Source organism: Amblyraja radiata, chromosome 21 (genome assembly GCF_010909765.2).
Source record: "Amblyraja radiata isolate CabotCenter1 chromosome 21, sAmbRad1.1.pri, whole genome shotgun sequence".
In the NCBI taxonomy this organism is placed as follows: domain Eukaryota; kingdom Metazoa; phylum Chordata; class Chondrichthyes; order Rajiformes; family Rajidae; genus Amblyraja; species Amblyraja radiata.
Genome location: NC_045976.1, coordinates 18,423,054 through 18,442,529, shown reverse-complemented (window position 1 = coordinate 18,442,529; position 19,476 = coordinate 18,423,054). Strand labels below are relative to the sequence as shown.

General features: G+C 40.1%; 1 protein-coding gene across 14 annotated transcripts in view; it reads left to right on the top strand.

Moving 5' to 3' along the window:
* Positions 1-19,476, top strand: part of anks1b (ankyrin repeat and sterile alpha motif domain containing 1B) — a 703,274-nt gene that overhangs the window by 639,003 nt on the left and 44,795 nt on the right. Inside the window, exon 1 of one of the 14 annotated variants that reach the window (XM_033039696.1) lies at positions 11,137-11,245. The exons of 11 other annotated variants lie outside the window; for them this stretch is intronic. The gene's annotated coding sequence lies outside the window, so the exon portion shown is untranslated. Of the gene's footprint in view, positions 1-11,136; positions 11,246-11,973; positions 12,425-19,476 lie in introns of those variants that run through there. 2 more of the 14 variants (XM_033039698.1, XM_033039697.1) reach the window with 2 other exon arrangements.

Below are 19,476 nucleotides of genomic sequence, written 5' to 3'. Positions count from 1 at the left end.
TGGGCCTTTTCCAGGTGTTCCTCCAATTCCCGTTTTGATGTTTTCAAAGTTCCACTTTTTTCCTTTGCGAAAAGGTCTTTGATGAACTTGAAAGGGTCTTTGTAGAACCGTGTTCTTGTGTGTTCTTTCTTCTTGCGAAGTTTCCTCAAGTTCTCTGCTTTTCGCAAGGTTGCCAATCGGCTCTTGATGTCCTCTTGGAGTAGCATGAGACCTTCTCTCTCTGCGTCAGTTGCTTTTTTCCATTGCTTTTTCAACTGTCTCCTCTCTCTGATTAGCCTCTCGATCTCCTGCTGCCTCCTGGACTTGATTGGTGTTGGTAATTTCTTTCCACCTCTCCCTTTACTCACCCCAAACCGTTCTTCTCCGTAGCTGTAGATTGTGTTGCCCATCCTTTCAAGCTTTTCCACTGCTGTGCCCGCTTGTTGCTCCAAGATATGTATAAGGTCACTGTTGACCATCTCCCACTCTTTCTTTTCAACAGCTTTGGGCCATTTCACTCCAGGTTTGTGCCCTTTGATCTTTCCCTCCAATGGAGGTCTTTGTAGTTGTTGCGTGGGCTCCTCCACCAGCATTTCTGTGCTTGTATCACCCTCTTCAGTGACATGGGTGCTGATGCTCTGCGAACTTTGGTTTGAGTCCCGTCGCTGTGCTTCACTCGACTGATTTGACTGGTTGCTTCGTAAGAAGTACTGGTCAATGCGAGGCCCATGTCTCTGCTCTCTCAAGCACTTTTTCTTCCCTTGGTGGATCTTCAAGCTCTTCACTGATGTTATTTTCTCCCAACCACAAATGCACACCTGAAGTTTGTGTCCCGCAGCTGTTGTGGATGTCTCATGTGCCATGCTCTCCTTGTCCGTAGTCGTTTCCGTTCCTGGGTCTGTAACCGTGTTATCAATCGGTGAGCCATCTTGCGCCCCCGCTCTCCAGGCTCTAGGGGTATTTTCTTTAGTTTAGTTTTAGTAGCATTTAGCGGGTGTCTCCAACTAACTGAAACAGCGTTGGGGACTGCTGTCATGGGTAGCTAGCCCATGACGGCCCCAGTGGGGTCTGTTCCCTCCTGTCAGCTGTCTCTCCAAGCTGTCACGTGGACTTTCCCATGTTGTCAGCTGTCCTTTCACAGCAGTCACTGGACCAGTCAACTTGTAGCCTCCTAGCATCCTCCTCACAGCTAACACTGCCCCCCAGCTTCGTGTCTTCCGCAAACTTGGAGATGATGCATTCAATTCCCTCATCCAAATCATTAATATATATTGTAAATAGCTGGGGTCCCAGCACTGAGCCTTGCGGTACCCCACTTGTCACTCCCTGCCATTGTGAAAAGGACCTGTTTACTCCTACTCTTTGCTTCCTGTTTGCTAGCCAGTTCTCTATCCACATCAATACTGAACCCCCAATACCATGTGCTTTAAGTTTGTACACTAATCTCTTATGTGGAACCTTGTCGAAAGCCTTCTGAAAGTCCAGATATAACACATCCACTGGTTCTCCCTCATCCACTCTACTAGTTACATCCTCGAAAAATTCTATAAGATTCGTCAGACATGATTTACCTTTCGTAAATCCATGCTGACTTTGTCCAATGATTTCACCACTTTCCAAATGTGCTGCTATCCCATCTTTAATAACTGACTCTAGCAGTTTCCCCACTACCGATGTTAGACTAACTGGTCTGTAATTCCCCGTTTTCTCTCTCCCTTCCTTTTTAAAAAGTGGGGTTACATTAGCTACCCTCCAATCCTCAGGAACTACTCCAGAATCTAAAGAGTTTTGAAAAATTATCACTAATGCATCCACTATTTCTGGGGCTACTTCCTTAAGTATTCTGGGATGCAGCCTATCCGGCCCTGGGGATTTATCGGCCTTTAATCCATTCAATTTACCTAACACCACTTCCCGGCTAACTTGGATTTCACTCAGTTCCTCCATCTCATTTGACCCGCGGTCCCCTGCTATTTCCGGCAGATTATTTATGTCTTCCTTAGTGAAGACGGAACCAAAGTAGTTATTCAATTGGTCTGCCATGTCCTTGTTCCCCATGATCAATTCACCTGTTTCTGACTGCAAGGGACCTACATTTGTTTTAACTAATCTCTTTCTCTTCACATATCTATAAAAACTTTTGCAGTCAGTTTTTATTTTCCCTGCCAGTTTTCTTTCATAATCTATTTTCCCTTTCCTAATTAAGCCCTTTGTCCTCCTCTGCTGGACTCTGAATTTCTCCCAGTCCTTTAGTAGGCTACTTTTTCTGGCTAATTTGTACGCTTCATCTTTTGATTTGATACTATCCCTGATTTCCCTTGTTATCCATGGATGCACTACCTTCCCTGATTTATTCTTTTGCCAAACTGGGATGAACAATTGTTGTAGTTCATCCATGCAGCCTTTAAATGCCTTCCATTGCATATCCACCATCAACCCTTTAAGAAACAATTGCCAGTCAATCAGATGCTGCATGACCCACTGACTTCCTCCAGCACTTTGTGTTTTGGGCAAGATTCCAGAATCTGCAGTTCCTTTTGCCTCTCTTCTATTCCTCAGTTCCCTGTCTGATGAATGCCAGCATGTCAAAAGCCGCCTTCATCTTCAGAGCCCTACCATTCACTATGATGGTCCTGACTTCCAAAATTGCAACACTTCACACTATGTCACAATTATTTCTGAGAGTCATTCTTCGGCACCTTGCCCAGTGGATCAAGATCCAGCTGTAATTTTACACATGCTGGCAGTGGTAACAACAACTGCAAACCAACTTCTGTATTTGGGAGCTATGACCTCAAGCTATGGCCTGACGTTCTCAAACTGCAGTATATAAAATCCCTGGGGATAATGTGTCTCTGGGGGGAGGTGGAACAAACTGCCTAATGATAGATTTGAAAGCTGAGGATATTCACTGATGTGAAGATCTCTATGGAGAAAAGATGGTGGGCGAACTGGGAAGAGCTCTTAGACCATAGTTCAGAACATTGCCACTGCAGTTTTACGGGGATAGAACAGATGTTATAACCTGCTTCTGGCTTTTCTAGAATTGAAGATTTTGTCCTTGGCTCTAAGTTGTCGTCGAGGTTCAGATGAACAACTTCATGGAGAAAGTAATGCATTGGGTCTCATTAGTGGGGATGAAAATCAGGTATCCGTCATATCTAAAAGTCACTCCAGATTGCAGTAATATTACGAGTGACTCTAAACTGCCCTCTGTCTCAGCCATATCAAACTACAGCAAATTACCTCGTATCAACGACTATGTGAGACAAGTCAAAGGCATACCTAGCTCATTTTAACCTTTAAGGTTCTCACTAAAAAAGGAGACATGTCAAAGATTGGAGATGTGAATGTGATCAGAACCTCTAGCCCCTCTCTCACTCTGGCAAGGTATGTCCTATCCCGGCAGAAATGGTCGCTTAGTGACAGAGTATGGAGGGATCAACCTTAACATTGATTGGACTCGAGGAAGTCTCAGCTCATCAAGTCAAACATGGGTAAGCAATCATTTTGCAGCTTCCCATCCAACCCTTCTCTCAGTAAAGATTCACTGAGGAAAGCATTAGCACAAATTACATCTTCAGTTTGATAGTGAGTTTCCGATTCATGAATAATGTATCTTGTCAGATAGGAACAGTGATAAGCGAAAATCCTGCCCTACTTCAGCTAACCAATCTACTTGTCAGAGATGCACCTTGGAATGACAGCACTAGTAGGAGTGACACAATACCAATGGAGAAGTTTTTTGCCTTCTCACAGTTGCGACATCCTCCATAATGCTTTATGGATCTAGCACCTCAGCAACTGTGACCACTTGACACCAAAGTAGACTTACTTTCCTTCCAAACGTGTGACCTCAAGGGGCGACGTGTCACTAATTATCTCATTGTGATCAAGCCAGGAGCCCAAACCTGGCCTGATGAGGTGTGTAGACACAAAATGCTGGACTAACTCAGCGGTACAGGCAGCATCTCTGGAGAAGGAATGGGTGATGTTTCGTCAGTCTTCAGCCTGAAGAAGGGTCTTGACCCGAAACGTCACCCATTCCTTCTCTCCAGAGATGCTGCCTGTCCCGCTGAGTTACTCCAGCATTTTGTGTCTTCCTTCGATTTAAACCAGCATCTGCAGTTCATTCCTACACACTGATGAGGTGTGTGTTATCTTCCCGACATATACGCATTCTACGCAAGAATTGAAGATAACTCATCTCCAAAGATTTAGGAGTCTGTCCAATTTCTATAGTCCTCGGAGATACAAAAGTATTGCAGATGCTGAAATCAGGAACAAAGATAAACTGCAGGAAGAACCCAATGAGTCAAGCAGCGTCTGTGGAGGCAAAGGGAAGGCTGACGTTTTGGGTCAAGACCCTGCATCTAGACTGCTCCAGATCCCAGCATTTGGAGTCCTCTGTGTCCCCATGCTACGACTACACTGTGAATTCTCTTCAAGGCATGCACACTTTGAAGTCGTGCTCCTCCTATCTTCGGCAGGAGTTGTGTGAGTTCCTGTCTCATCTTTCTCCCTCTATTTTTTACTAGTTTTCTGCACTTGGACGATCCCCTTGCCTAAATTCGTTACAACAGCTATGTGTCCTTCCTCAGAACTTGTGCTTGCCACCATCTTGTCCCACATCCAACAGTCCAAATGCAGGGTCTCAATCCAAAATGTGGACCATTCCTTTGCCTCCACAGATGTTGTCTTATGTGCTGAGTTCCTCTGTCAGTTTATCCATTAAACTTTTTCAGACACTGTCAAGGAATACACACAAAGCAGATTTAAATGATTAAATGCATTGTCCCAACAAGTAATTCATCGAGTTGAATGCCTGACCCTGATCTAGACCAGGTCTTTGCGAATGGTGGATCAGGTCCAGGTTGTTGTTTTTGCAGATGGTCCAGCCATATACGGTGGGAAGAAAAACTGAGTTAATGAATCTACGTGTCTTACTTACGGAACACAAGAATCTACGAATCTAGTTAATGAATCTGAGTCTACGATAGGATGTGGCCTGACTGGCTGAGTATTTTTAATATTATCTGTTTTTACCTTAATTTTAGAGCCTCTGGATTTTTAACAATTTTCAGCCAGGGATTGAGGTTTAGAGGGATATGGGCCAAACACAGGCGAATGGGATAAGCTGAGATGGGGGTATCTTGGTTAGCATGGTTGAGTTGGGTCAAAGGGTCTGTTCCTTGCTGTATGACTGTGATTGTGTTGGATTAACCTGCATGGGTTATAAGGCAAGCACAGAATATTTCACAGGGATTGTCAGACGTTGTAGATGTGCTGGTTCTGGAGAGGGTCCAGAGGAGGTTTACAAGAATGATCCCAGGAATGAGTAGGTTAAAATATGATGAGCGTTTGACAGCACTGGGCCTATACTCACTGGAGTTTAGAAGAATGGGACCTCATTGAAACGTACAGCATAGTGAAAGGCTTGGATAGAGTGATGTGGAGAGGATGTTTCCACTAGTGGGAGAGTCTAGGACTAGAGGTCATAGCCTCAGATTTAAAGGAAGTTATTTTAAGAAGTAGATGAGGAGGAATTTCTTTAGTCAGGGGATGGTGAATCTGTGGAATTCTTTGCCACAGAAGGCTATGGAGGCAAAGTCAGTGGATATATTTAAGGTGGCATGGGTGTCAAAGGTTATGGGAAGAAGGCAGGAGAATAGGGTTATGAGGGAGAGATAGATCAGCCTTGATTGAATGGTGGAGTAGACGATGGGCTGAATGGCCTAATTCTGCTCCTATCTCTTATGATCTTATTATCTTTGCATTTAAAGTTCTAAAATATCTATTTTTGGAATGACATGATATTCAATATTAAATACAAAGAGATCCACCGAAACACACATGAAACATTCAAACCCTGTCAGCAAAACAAAGAAAATCAGCCACAAGACCACTCCCTGGGGCATTAGTGTCCCTAATCGGTTGAATTGCATAAACATACCAAACACAAAATAAAGTATGGCAGTTTACCAATGCAGATAAGCTATAAAACATTATGGAAAATGTAAATGCAAGCTCCACTTCAAGACACGATCTGAGAATAGCACAAAGGAACACAAGTAGGATGATGAAAGACACAATTGGAACAGATGCCAGGAAGTCCTTCCACAGAAACTAATTAACATACCCAAAGTGGGCTTCTGGTAGATGTGTGAAGACTCTGGAGTCAATTAAAAGGAGAATGAATTTTGTGACATTAAATCTCGGTTTTCTAAAATATACAAAAAAAGTTATTGTCCTTATTTATTCGGTTATCTAATGAAAATAAAATTGCTTGTAAAGTCTTTATTGGAATAGAAATCTCGACTTACTCTCTCTGCTTTCTGTAATATGTTAATAAGGAGAAATATTGGCATATTTTTAATGAATATTAGTGGCTCCTCAAATAAATGGGGCCACACTAAATGCAGGAGCGTCTGCAACTATATAATCTTGTGTTATGGTTGGTTTTATTGGTGTCGGCTCCATTGAGAGAAAAAAGCACCAGCTTCATTGGACTGGATCATATTCAAGGGTAGCCAGTGAGTAGGTGTTGAACTGTCCTAGAGTCACTATTGCAGTCACAAATGGGCCCTTCAATCCACCATGTCCTTTTTTTTAATCAGCATTTGATACATAGATCTCTATGCCTTGGCAATTCAAGTATTTGTCTCAATATTTCTAAAACGTGGTGGGAGTACCTGGCTTCAGTGTCAGTGTGGGGTTCCAGGCTTTCATACCTGCAGTTGAATCTAACATGCTGCGCTATCTATCCATTGACTCATCACTAAGACCACAACAACTCATGGACCCTGATGTCATATTTGGCACCTCAGCTTTATTCCAGTCATAACTGCTGCATTTAGTGTGGCCCCATTTATTTGAGGAGCCACTAATATTCATTAAAAATTGAAGTGTTGGAGGATGCTGAGTTTACAGTATATGGGGCAAATTTTTCAATTTTTTACTTTCATCTGTTGCCAAATGTCTTTGATGAATAAAGGTATTTGGAACGAGTGAATAGGCCACATAACAGCACAAAGTGCTGGTGTGCCATCATGGTTGTCCACGGACTAGGGCCTCGGGCTGTGCTGACTGGGGCCTAGCTGTCAATTACAGATCCATTCACTTAACAGAAAGGCAGAAACACTAAGGCCTCAAGGTTGTCGAAAACTGCACAGGCGCAAAGTTGCGGCAACATAACTCATGTCCAACAATCCTAGGAGTCGTTTTCAGCCCTTGGCATTTAATGGTATACTGGCAGATCAAATCAACCTCCCACCCACCACTTAAATAGCACAAAGGTACACAAAATTGCTGGAGAAACTCAGCGGGTGCAGCAGCATCTATGGAGCGAAGGAAATAGGCGACGTTTTGGGCCGAAACGTCGCCTATTTCCATCGCTCCATAGATGCTGCTGCACCCGCTGAGTTTCTCCAGCAATTTTGTGTACCTTCGATCTTCCAGCATCTGCAGTTCCTTCTTGAACACTTAAATAGCACATCCAGCTTTATTGTTTATCGATTTATTCTGCTGCATTTGACAGTGGAATAGTTTGCTCCATATGTTCTGCTTAGAAAAAAACAGAAAATGTTGGACAGTTCAGCAGGTAAGACAACATTTGTGGCTGACGAAAGTCAATGTTTTGAGACAGCAAACCTTTGCAGACCCAAAGCTGCAACCCTTTGCAGCCCCAAAGTGTTGATTATGTCGCTTACCACAGGTGCTGTCCAACTGCTGAGTTTTTCCAGGATGATTTTCTGATTTTGTTTCAGTTTTCCAGAATCTGCAGGGTTTTTTCATGCCCAGCATAGAATTTCCTTTCAATTAACAGAGAATAAATAATTTCTAATAATTTCTTGTGTTTTGACAATTGAATCAACCTGTACTTCAGAAAAGACTTTAGATTTCATTGTAAATTAATACCAACCTGGAATGTTCCATTTTAGTTAACTCTAGTTAATAGTCAATAGTAAATGGTAAACACTGCTAGTGTTTGTTACTCCAGATTAACCACAAATACTGACTGCTATTTATCCGCAGTAAAGGTGAATATACAACACGTTCAGTTTATATTAGATGAGCATCTTGCATTAACATGGCATTATCTTATTTGAGCACTTGGTGGTGCAGTTGCCCAAGTAACTGCATCTAATAGCTAATGCAACTGATCAGTTCTGTGTTGTGAAATAATGGAGTTAAAAAATGGAATTTCTGATCATTATGAGAATATGATACGGCCACAAGTAAATTTATTTAGTGTGATTGCATTCAATTTGTATTCAGGTGATTTAAATTAAATTCATACATGCTCTTCCCAACTGTGAAAAGAAAGGTTATTTGGGCTGTAAGTGGCAGAATGGGTGAGGGTTTTTTTTAGCTTCTGAAGTTGTGCAGCACTTACGTAGTTAAAATATTACAACTATGCTGTTATGGTCCATAGTCAAAACCAAGCAATGTGATATGACACTAAAGTGGTTCTACAGTAAATTATAGATTGCAGATCATAATGAGAGATTATCTATTTATTGGATAATTTAATTCAATTGTGTCTAATTTGGGAGATCTTAAAAATTGAATCATTCCTTCAGCACAAGTGAAGAAGGGTCTGAAGAAGGATATCGATCCGAAACGTCACCCATTTCTTCTCTCCAGAGATGCCGCCCATCCCGCTGAGTTACTGCAGCATTTTGTGTCCACCTTCAGCACAGAATTATGCATAAACATAAATATTTACTTTTGAGTGTAAATGAAAAATGATACTAAATATGAATAATTTAGCAAGAATGTTTTGAGCTATTACTTGATAATTATTTGATAGTGGATATCAATTGGGTGAAAGATTAGAGCATTAACTTTGGACCTGTTTGCTCTAATTTAACAGTGAGGAATGGTTGCAATAAATCCAATTTAAAATCCTAGTCTCTTGCTCAAACAATATCAAAAGCACTTTTAACATGTATTTGTAATAGCAAGGAACTGCAGATGCTGGTTTATACCAAAGATAGACACAAAATGCTGGAGTAACCCAGCGGGCTAGGTAGCATTTCTGGAGAATATGGATAGGCGATGTTTCGGGTCAGAACCCTTCATATATTTGATGTATATTTTGTTGTAGAAGTGCCCTCACTGACCCCTATAAGCAAGTATTATGTTGGATATGTTAATAAGGTACCAATTGCCTATCTCTGTAACAATTCTAGAAAGTGGTTTACCCCTGTCAACACCACGCCCAGGCAATTATGAAGGAGACAGCTGTATCAAAATGAATACAAAATAATTTACTAAAATTCCCTTCCTCATCCCACAATCCTCAATTGGCATCTCAATCTGCAAAATTTGTTCAGTCTGTCCCTTCCCCCAAACCCACCCCTCATCCCTGAGTAAATGGGTGGCTGGAGTACACTGGTAACATTCTAATGAAGTCAGAAGACCAATGTGCCCCAGAGTAGCCACTAGGCTTATTGACCACAAGCACCACCCATTCTGTGGGTCATTATATGTTTATAGCACCATTGGGGATGTATTTACATGCAACTGGAATTACTTTCTGGTTGACACTCCAGTGTAACAATTAAGGAATGTGACATTAGTGGAAATGTCATCTCGAGAAGATTTTTTAAATTAATGTCCCACTTGCCTACTTGGGTTATTCAAGATTCCATTGGTGACATTTAAGAATGAATGTTATATTCTGCAAACTTTTCCTCTTAACTAGTATCACCAAAAATGTGTTTTTTAACTGTTATAAGTGCAAAAACGATGTGACCCATTAAGAAATTTTAAGTATATCGTATGTATTCATCATCCTTTTAATTTTCTTGATTTTCATTTTGACTATATTTTGCCACGTTGTGCATTTACACCCGGAGTTTTGATGCTGTGATTTTATTTTTCAATAATTGATTCAATTAATAGATTAACAGGTATGAGTCTGGGAGAATGTCTCTTTGCATGCATGTCTGTATATGAAGTATAGGACATGTCTTTGAACCATTCAATGGTAAGAAAAGCCATGATCTGAATCTTTCTATATTAAACAATATTATATTGAACAATTAGCAAAATGCATTTTTCTTTCAAATGGTGTGCATTTTCCAGCCTCCTACAGTGTTTGTGTCAAATTGTAAGAAGATGAATCGCACTGAGGCTTCACTGTACATAGTTCCGTATTACTCAAACGTCTTGCCTTTGTCAAATCCTGATAACTTTGCCATAAAATCCTAAGACTGTGGAATTGCCTTGAAATTACTCTTCCTAAAATTTTACATAACTCTTTCACCTTGTGAATCTTATAGTAGATTAGTTTGTCCAGTTCCACAAACGTTGTCTTTCACCATTAGAGACAGTTAGTTTCGTCAAGGCAGAGAGTATTATGTCTTCAGTAAATATATAAATTAATATAAAACAATGCAGCATAGGAACAGGTCCTTCGGCCCACAAATTCTGTGCCAAACATATTTAAATAAGGAGATTTATTTATATTAGTGAAGTTGTTCAATAAATTATATTTTTATTCGTCAATGTTGAACAAAAGTAGCAGAGAACAAACATTCCCAAGTGAATAACATTGCTTTAACCTAAGGTCTGGCATAAAGTTCTTTCCTTTTCTGGAGGGGATCAGGAAAGACACAGGGGGGTGTTGGGGATTGCGGAGAGGGCCAGCTTTAGCAAAGAGTCAGGACCTCATTGATTGGTAGGATATTGGGGTTCTTGATCGGCTACTGAAGGATGTTGCTTGCTATCAGCTGGAGGGAGTGTGGAGGTCATTATCTGGTTGAAGTCAAGATATAGTGGTGGGTGTGGAGGGAGGTTGGGAGGTATATAAGTGTTGGGCAACAGACTCCCAGGGATGGGTAAAAGTCAATGACCTGTCAGCAGTTCTGATTGTGTTGTCAGGCCATGCAGGCAGGATTAACTTGTTCAGAAGTAATGTTCAGTGTTACACATTGAAGCTGCACATATCTGGACATCTTCATGCTTTGTGTGTCATACCATTCTTCTTCTTCTTCTTGCGTATGGCGTGCACAGCCTAATTTGATCTTATTTGATTGTGCATGCCAGTTTGATTGCATTTGTTGAAATGCGGCGGACCACGTGAAGGTTGCAATCTCCCACCCCTGTCATACCATTGAAAATACAGAAGCAAATCTGTGGCCTTAAAATAAAACAAGAGGTTCCGAGTTGCTAATAGTGGTCAGTTTTCCTCGAAAATTCCACCGGAACGTGCCATGCAAGAATTCCCAGGTCTACATTTTTGTGTGATGAACTCAAGGTACAGCAAATGTAGATTGAGAGCTTTGTGTATTTGAAAGAACTGCATTATCCTGAGCCAAAGCCACTGAAGTTTTGTATTTACCACATTTATTGTCATTTTAGTAGGCGCATTTTAATATGGAGAATCTTTAAATGGTTACTATGACAGCTGGAAGTTGCTATGGTGATTGTAGCACAGCAAAGAACAGACTTTTCATTAGCAAATTTTATTCCCAGTTTACAACATTTAATAGTCCAGTCCTTTAGGTTAATTCTCCTCACGAAATATAAAGATTTAGCTCACAACACGTTTGGTGTGTGAAAATAGATGCGTCCTCGCGAGCCTTTTTTTGCCTTATTTCAATGAAAATGTTACATTTTCTTCACCAAATATACAGCTCCTTCGTGTTTTTGTGTTAAGGTACGAAAAGGTTAGTTATAATTATTGCCATTCCTACATGCATGCATTTGTTAAACTAATGCAGTGCTATAGTGTGTCTTAATTGGCTGCAGGAGGCAAGATATTTAAGCCTTGAAGCTTAAATCTGTGCAGTTTGGTTGCCCTTAAATTGTCTCTGGAAGCTAAAATTGGTCATCATTTGAGGGAAGTTTTTTTTCTTGTTGGCAGCTGTAAAAGCGAAGGTCTTTATTTCAGTATATCTTTCGGGCGCTTTGGGATTTTCTTTAAATGGTGGACGGGGAAGTGGCATTTCTGGATCCCAAAAACTAATTGAGCTTTGAAAGCGTTGCATGAATTCTGGCTAGGAGTCAGCAGTAATCACAATAAATACACGGCATCTCTTTCTGAGAGTGTGAGGAAAAGGTATCCTGTCATCTGGGTTGTGAATTAGTGCAGCAGCTTGTGACAGAATATCCATAATAACGTGACTGCCAGAGCAGTCGGAGAAGTGTCTGGTGCTGGAGACTTGCTAGAATTGTCACGGCAGTAAAACTGATGCAGGGCCAGTTTATTTCTGACCCTGAGTCAGAACAGCTGTTATTTATCTCTTAAGCCTTTTCGTCAGAATTTTTAAAAAAAACCCGGTGCCGCTGTAATTTTCTGTGATGTGGTCTGGTGGTGACGCACCAGAGGGGTAGAGAGGTGCTGGCACAGCGCGGATCCGACTGCAGAGCGCTCGCTGCTGGCTGGGCAACGGCTGGGAATTCGGCACAATTCCGTCCGTGCTTCGGGGGTCAGGTGAGTCCGATACACCGTTCACTTTGGAAACTTTCACCTACTCAATGTTAGCAGCCGCTCGTGTAAAATGGAAGGCGAGGCGACTGACGGGTGAGCGGGGTTTGCATTAGTGCACGGACGAGGAGGATGTTACGGGTGAGGGCACCGGGCGAGAGCGATGTACCTGCAGCTCTCCCCGCACCGCCTGCCCACAACTTGCATCCAGTGAAAGGAACACAATGTCGCTATGTCGAGCGTTATTCAACGGCAATGACTGTGTAAACAACGCATCGAGGTTACGTGTTTTTTTCCCCCTTCTCTCTGCTGGAAGGGCCCGTTAACCGAGTAATGCGATTGTACACATCTCGGTGAGGGGAGCGAGCGGCTCCTCGCCTTCTGCTGCTCTCTATAGCCCGGCCACTTACCGGGGTTCAAGGCAAAATAAATAGCATAAGTTCCACAGAAAAACTGTTTTATGTTGCGTTTCTTTGCCCTCTATAATATTATTTACCACTAACCACTTATGCACAATGTACTGCAGATTTAAACATTCATTTACTTCATTTTTTTCGGAGAGCAAACTCACCAGGTCTGAGCCTTCCTGGCTGTACCTGCCAATGTTGCTAAAAACATTTTTTGAATGTTTCGTGCTTTGACTGATAAAATTAAAAGTAATAAATTGTAGCGGCAAGACCGCGTGTTATAAGTATTATTAATTGATAATTAAAAGTATTATTATCTGTCATTAAATAAATTGCACGAGGAGAGTACGAAGTTTAAAGACTGAGTTATGTTACTTGCGACTGTCTGTACATTGATAAAGTACTGTTCTGTTTGCTTTCCGAGGATTCCTGTAACTAAAGTCCACAAAAGCACGGATTTGACAGCTGGGAATTCTTATCAAATAAGACCTTTTTTGCATTATTTTTCTTTACATACTCTTATGTTATAATATTGTAGGAGGGAATAATTTATCTTGATTGTTATACTTTACTGTACAGTAATTATTGCATCCGCCATCAACGAATGCCATTACTTGGCAGCCATTCCAAATTGTAGTACTGATGAATACAAAACATACTATAGCTAATTGGCAATGTTGGGCATGGGGGAGTAGTGAGCGACATAGTGTGTTCAGATCATCGATGTGCATTATCCTGCTTTTCGTTGACACACAGCACAGTGAGTGACCTTAAAATATGACATATTGCAAATGTGATGAGTCGAGATCAGATGCCTTCTCACTGGTGGCTACATTCTTGGAATTCTCCGGAAGGACCCTGTCCATATCCCCAGTCGCACAGCCCAAAATACCTGGGGAGGGAGGCACAATCAAAAAGAGTTAAGGTGATGAACATGGATTAATAGAATATTCTTGCAAGAAAAATGATGAATACAACAATGGACGAAAAATGTTTCTATTTCTTGTGCTGCAACTACACGAGTCGTGGAGCACGGAAATAGGGTCTTCATGTCAACTCTTCCATTTGTCTGTGTTTGACCCATATCCCACTAAAACTTTCATACCCTTGCATCTTGTCCTTTAAATGTTATTTTACCTGCCTCAAATTTCCCCTGGCAGCTTGTTCCATATAACCATCAACCTCTGTGTGGAAATAGCCTCTTGGGTTCCAATTTAAATTTCCCCCTCGTATTTTAAACTATGTCCTCTAGTTCTTGATTCCCCTTTATCTCTATAAGATCACCTCAGCCCCCTGTACTCCAATGGATAAAGTTCTAGCATGTCTAATCTCTCCTTGTAGCTCAAATCCTCGAGTCCTGTCAACATCCTCGTATATCTTCTCTGCACCCTTTCCAGCATAATGGTATCTTCCCTATAGCAGGGTGACCAAATCTGAACACTATATTCAGTGTGGCCTCGCCAACATTTCGTACAGTGGAGACCAGCATGCCAAAAGCCGTCTTCACCAACCTATCTACCTGTGATGCCAAGATATTGAGTGTGCAATTAATGAAACTATTAATTAAATAACTTTTTTTTTAAACAAACTATTTCATTTATATTTTAATTCACAACCATCTACAGTTTGTTTTATTCAGGTTAACAACAAGTTTGATCTTGGAAACTGCCTCAAGGGAACATTGAGATACTTGACAGAGTCATCTAAGGAGAAAGGAAACATAATAAATGGAGTGGAGTTGGCCATTTGGCCCTTGTGCCTGCTCTGCTATTCATGAGATAATATCTAACCTTTTATCTCAGAGTTACTTTACAGAGCTGACCTCCATATCTCTCGATACCTTGAATTTTTTTTTTTAAATCTCGCCATTACTTTTGTGAATTTACCTGATGAAAGCATCTCCACAACCACCATGAATTTCAGAGACTCATAACTCACCCAAGCAATTGACGGGTGAGTTATGTCCTGAATGGCCAACCTCTTATTTTACAACAGTTTTGGATAACACAGTGATATTTGCATTTAAATTGCAAAACCCAATTGCATATCACTGTTTTTTTTTTTTGTTTTTTAAAAAAAATAAATATAATGAACTGTCACTCATGACAGGCAATGGAAGGTTCAGTTGAAGTAGTAGGCCTTGAAGATCTTTTTAAACCCAGGGAGTGAGGGAGTGAAACAGCATTTTTAAAGTGGAAATTATTGGTCCAGCCAGCTGAAGGAATATCCAGTCATCGATGGTGGTGCAAAGGAAATCGCCAAGAATTGCAGGAAAGAGATCCCAAGGAGTCGTAGAGCTGGAGGAAGTTTCAATCATGGAAAGGGTTAAGACCACAGGAGAATTTGAAAGGAAAAATGTATTTCAGTCTTTGCTTCTCTGGGAGTTTTTGTGTAGTTTGAGATACAGGATGATGTTTGAACTGGACTTGGTGTGTGTTTAGAAATCCCTAGATTCTGAAACTATCTCAACAAATTGGAAGGCAGCAAATGTGACACCACCATTCAGGACATGAAGTTGAGAGCAAATAAGATACGATAAACCAGGTAACTTGGTGTCTGCTGCAGACCTCCTTCAGTTTGACAGGACATTACTATTGAAGATGCCACAAGAATCAGAATTGGGTCATTGGAAATTTAAATTGTGTATTGGTACACTTGGATGAAAAGACAGAATATATTGCTTCCAACTCACTAACAATGTAAAGCTAGAGGGGAATTGAGTTTTAACGACTATGCAAAGAACCTGAGTAAAGGATCTAATGACCTGGCAAATGGGATATAATTTGGAAAAAATGAAGAGCATTCACTTTATAAGGAAGAACAGAAAATTAGTCTGCCTTGCTCCAATTGTATGGGGCTGTGTGGGATCCCCAGCTGAAATATCTTGCACAATTTTGTTAGATTTGCCTCAGCAGAGGTGACTTTAGAAGTGCAAGTGAAGAGGATTGGGCTACATTCACTGATGATCAGAAGAATGAGAAGTGATCATATTGAGACATAAACCAATAAGATAGAGGCTGAGAGACTGTTTTCAAATGGGGAAAAGCAAGAAGTGGAAAGGCAAACTGGAAGGAATGAGCTTTTTAGGGCAGAGATGAAAGGAAATGTCTTTAAACTTTTGATTCCTCCATCTTTGTAGTCTGTGGACATCCAAGAGTGAAATTGGTAGACACGTGGGGACATGGAGATCATAACGGGATAGTGAGCAAGCCAGCAGATTCTTGTTATTGACATGGAAGTAAAAGTAGAGAGAATATCAAACCAAAACAAATGATATGGGCTGCAGTTACACAAGGATCAAAGTAAACCTGTGAAACGCATGTACGTGAATTCAATTAGATCTTAGATTTTAGGATGTATCCTTTGATTCTATTTACTCACCTTGATACCCTGTTGATATCTGCCTTGAAATTGGAAATAATCCATTGTCCACTCAATGCACCAGAGAGGATTTCAGAATTTACTTTTAAATGGTGTATCTTATAGTGCCTTTTTTTAGGAAATCGGATGAACTTCTTTACATGAGATTAGGGAAAGGCAGTCTCCTGTCAATAAACCAGGAGTAGAAAGAGGCAATCTGATGCATTTGAAAATAAAAGTGGGGTTGAAAAGATAAAAGGACAATACTCCTTTCTCTGTTAATGTTAATTATGAGAAAGCATAAATTTGGTGGTTTATGTTGTTGCCAAAATACATTTTATACAAAAAATGTTTTCGGTTATTGAATGAGGTATCAGAAATAATAGTGGCATTTAGTAGCTGTTTAAGAAGAAAATGGATGCATGTTGGAGAAAGGAATAGAAAAATCAAAATTTTAACCTAATGAACCCAAGATATAAGATTAATGCAGCCATTAAATTACAATTAGACAATTTTTTGCACTCTTTTCCAAATTACCAAAACACTTGTGTGCTTTTCACCGGCTGTTGGATGAGATGTATTTAATAGTCTGGATAAGCTTGGGATAAACGTAAGGGTGCTTAATTCCATAAATAACTATTCATGTAATCAAACCTGTTTGACCATATCCAGAACAGTGGCAGCAAGACTGTCTAACGCAGAGCTTTTGAAATATTTCAATTTAACCATTCATCAAATGGATTGTGGCATTATAGCATTGCTATTACACTTTAAAACTGAATTTCTCTTTCCCTCTGAGATTCTTTTCCAAAATTGGTATGCTATCCTGTTGCTGCAATAATATTCATTATTTTCCCTCCACCTCGTCCTTTTGGAGCCCAGTGGACTGGCAATGTCCCTTTAAGCCTCTAAGGAGCAAATCCTTAATCCAATTGTTAGAGACTGTGGAGGAATATTGGAATCAATTTTTTGTCGCTGTTGGTAAAGAGACTGCATTGTTATGGGTATGATACTGAATGGGGATGATCAAGTGATTGTTCAAAAAACAGATTCTGCTTCTGCAGATGGTTAATATTCCCAAATACCATTGAGTGTGAAGGGGCCATTCATTTGCCATTCCTTCGCTTTATCAATTAAATAATCTTACAGCACCATTGATACAAGGATTTTATCAATTTATAATTCCTGTAAAAAAGAATTCTGCCAGAGGTTGCAATTAAATCTAAAGGACAGCATTTTGGTTCAGGTAATATGAAAGATAAAGTGTGATCGTGGTCAGAACAAATTAAATGGTAGTTCTTAATTATTGTTGGTTTTAGAATATTATGGATAGTCATAATTTTACTATGTAAAATTAAGATATATTATGAAGATGCATTAGTCTTGCCCAGTGCTCTTAATGAGCTAATTAAAGTTCTGGATGTTTGCAGAGGATTTTCTTGAATTCTAAATTACATAGAAACATAAATTTCTTTAAAATTCTTCATTCATAAATGAATCGTACATTGAAATCTACTTGTGAAATTTGCAACTTGCATAAAATAAATGAAACAATTCTATATAAATAAGAAAATAGAATAATTGGGTTTTTGTCAACTAAAAAAAATGAATTGAAATTGGTAGTGCTACCTAATAAATAATTATATTGAAATTTGTAGATGTATTCCTCTACTCTCATTAGTGTAATAGAAATTTAGCACCATGTTTTCTTGATGCCATTGGTTGTACTGACAAAGGCATCCTAAACTCCTCTTTTCAGGATCGAACATCATTTGGGACACTGTGCACCTTGCTCTGCATACCTTGCCAGTCTATGCGCTAGTCCAGAACTAAAGACTGAAAATGCACCATTTCTGTCTGTTAGCTGATGCTATTTTGATAAATTTGTTTTCAGCTCTGAGGTGGGAGTGAAATAAACTAAATTAGATTAATTGGCCAGAGGAAAGTAATCCTGGTTTTATAATTGCAAGTCAACGACTGCTTAAATAGTCAGTAAGTTAATGAAATCTTAGGATATAATGGCACTACATTCAATGCCTTGAAACAAAGCTTGGTTGTTTCGCATTAATGACAGAATTAAAAAGATTTTTTTAAAGTTTCCATTTATAAAGTTCATTTTCTTCAGACATCTCAAATTACTTGGTATATACACATTATGCTCAATGCTTCTTTACAAAGGGTAGTTTATTCATGGGAATGTACAAAATCTAAAGAAAAACAGAAACATATTAACAATTATTTTTCAAATACTCCAGTGTGGGATAGTCTTTTTCAATTCTAGCTCTTTGTCAATTATGCTTGCCAGCATTTGCTGGGTGAGATTTGCCAGTTCTCAGCTGGCCACTGTACATGCACAGCCCTCTGCCTCAAGAAGACAAATCATAACCAATGTTCAGCTGATTGGGTAGCTGCATTTACAGCTGCTAAACTGAGAAATTCTATCTTGGCTCAAAGAACTTCTAGTTATAAATAAATACAAATAAAAGGAAAAAATAAGAGAATTATAAGAGAATGCATGCCAAATGCATAATCAATACAAATAATGGGCAGGTGGGATAGTATTGATGGGTCATCTTGGTTGGCATGAGTAAGTTGAGCTAAAGGGTTGTGTTCATGCTGTATGACTAGCCTTTTTCTTTGAGGAGGATATGGTTCAAAGATCATTTCAACCTAAAGAGTAGATAGAAACATAGAAAATAGGTGCAGGAGTAGGCCATTCGGCCCTTCGAGCCTGCACCGCCATTTGATATGATCATGGCTGATCATCCAACTCAGTATCCCATCCCTGCCTTCTCTCCATACCCCCTGATCCCTTTAGCATCTAACTCCCTCTTAAATATAGCCAATGAACTGGCCTCAACTACCTTCTGTGGCAGAGAATTCCACAGATTCACCACTCTGTGTAAAAAATGATTTCCTCATCTCTGTCATAAAAGTCTTCCCTCTTATCCTTAAACTGTGACCCCTAGTTCTGGACTTCCCCAACATCGGGAATAATCTTCCTGCATCTAGCCTGTCCAACCCCTTAAGAATTTTGTAAGTTTCTATAAGATCCCCCCCCTCAGTCTTCTGAATTCCAACGTGTACAAGCCGAGTCTATCCAGTCTTTCCTCATATGAAAGTCCTGCCATCCCAGGAATCAGTCTGGTGAACCTTCTCTGTACTCCCTCTATGGCAAGAATGTCTTTCCTCAGATTAGGAGACCAAAACTGTACGCAATACTCCAGGTGTGGTCTCACCAAGACCCTGTACAACTGCAGTAGAACCTCCCTGCTCTTATACTCAATATGA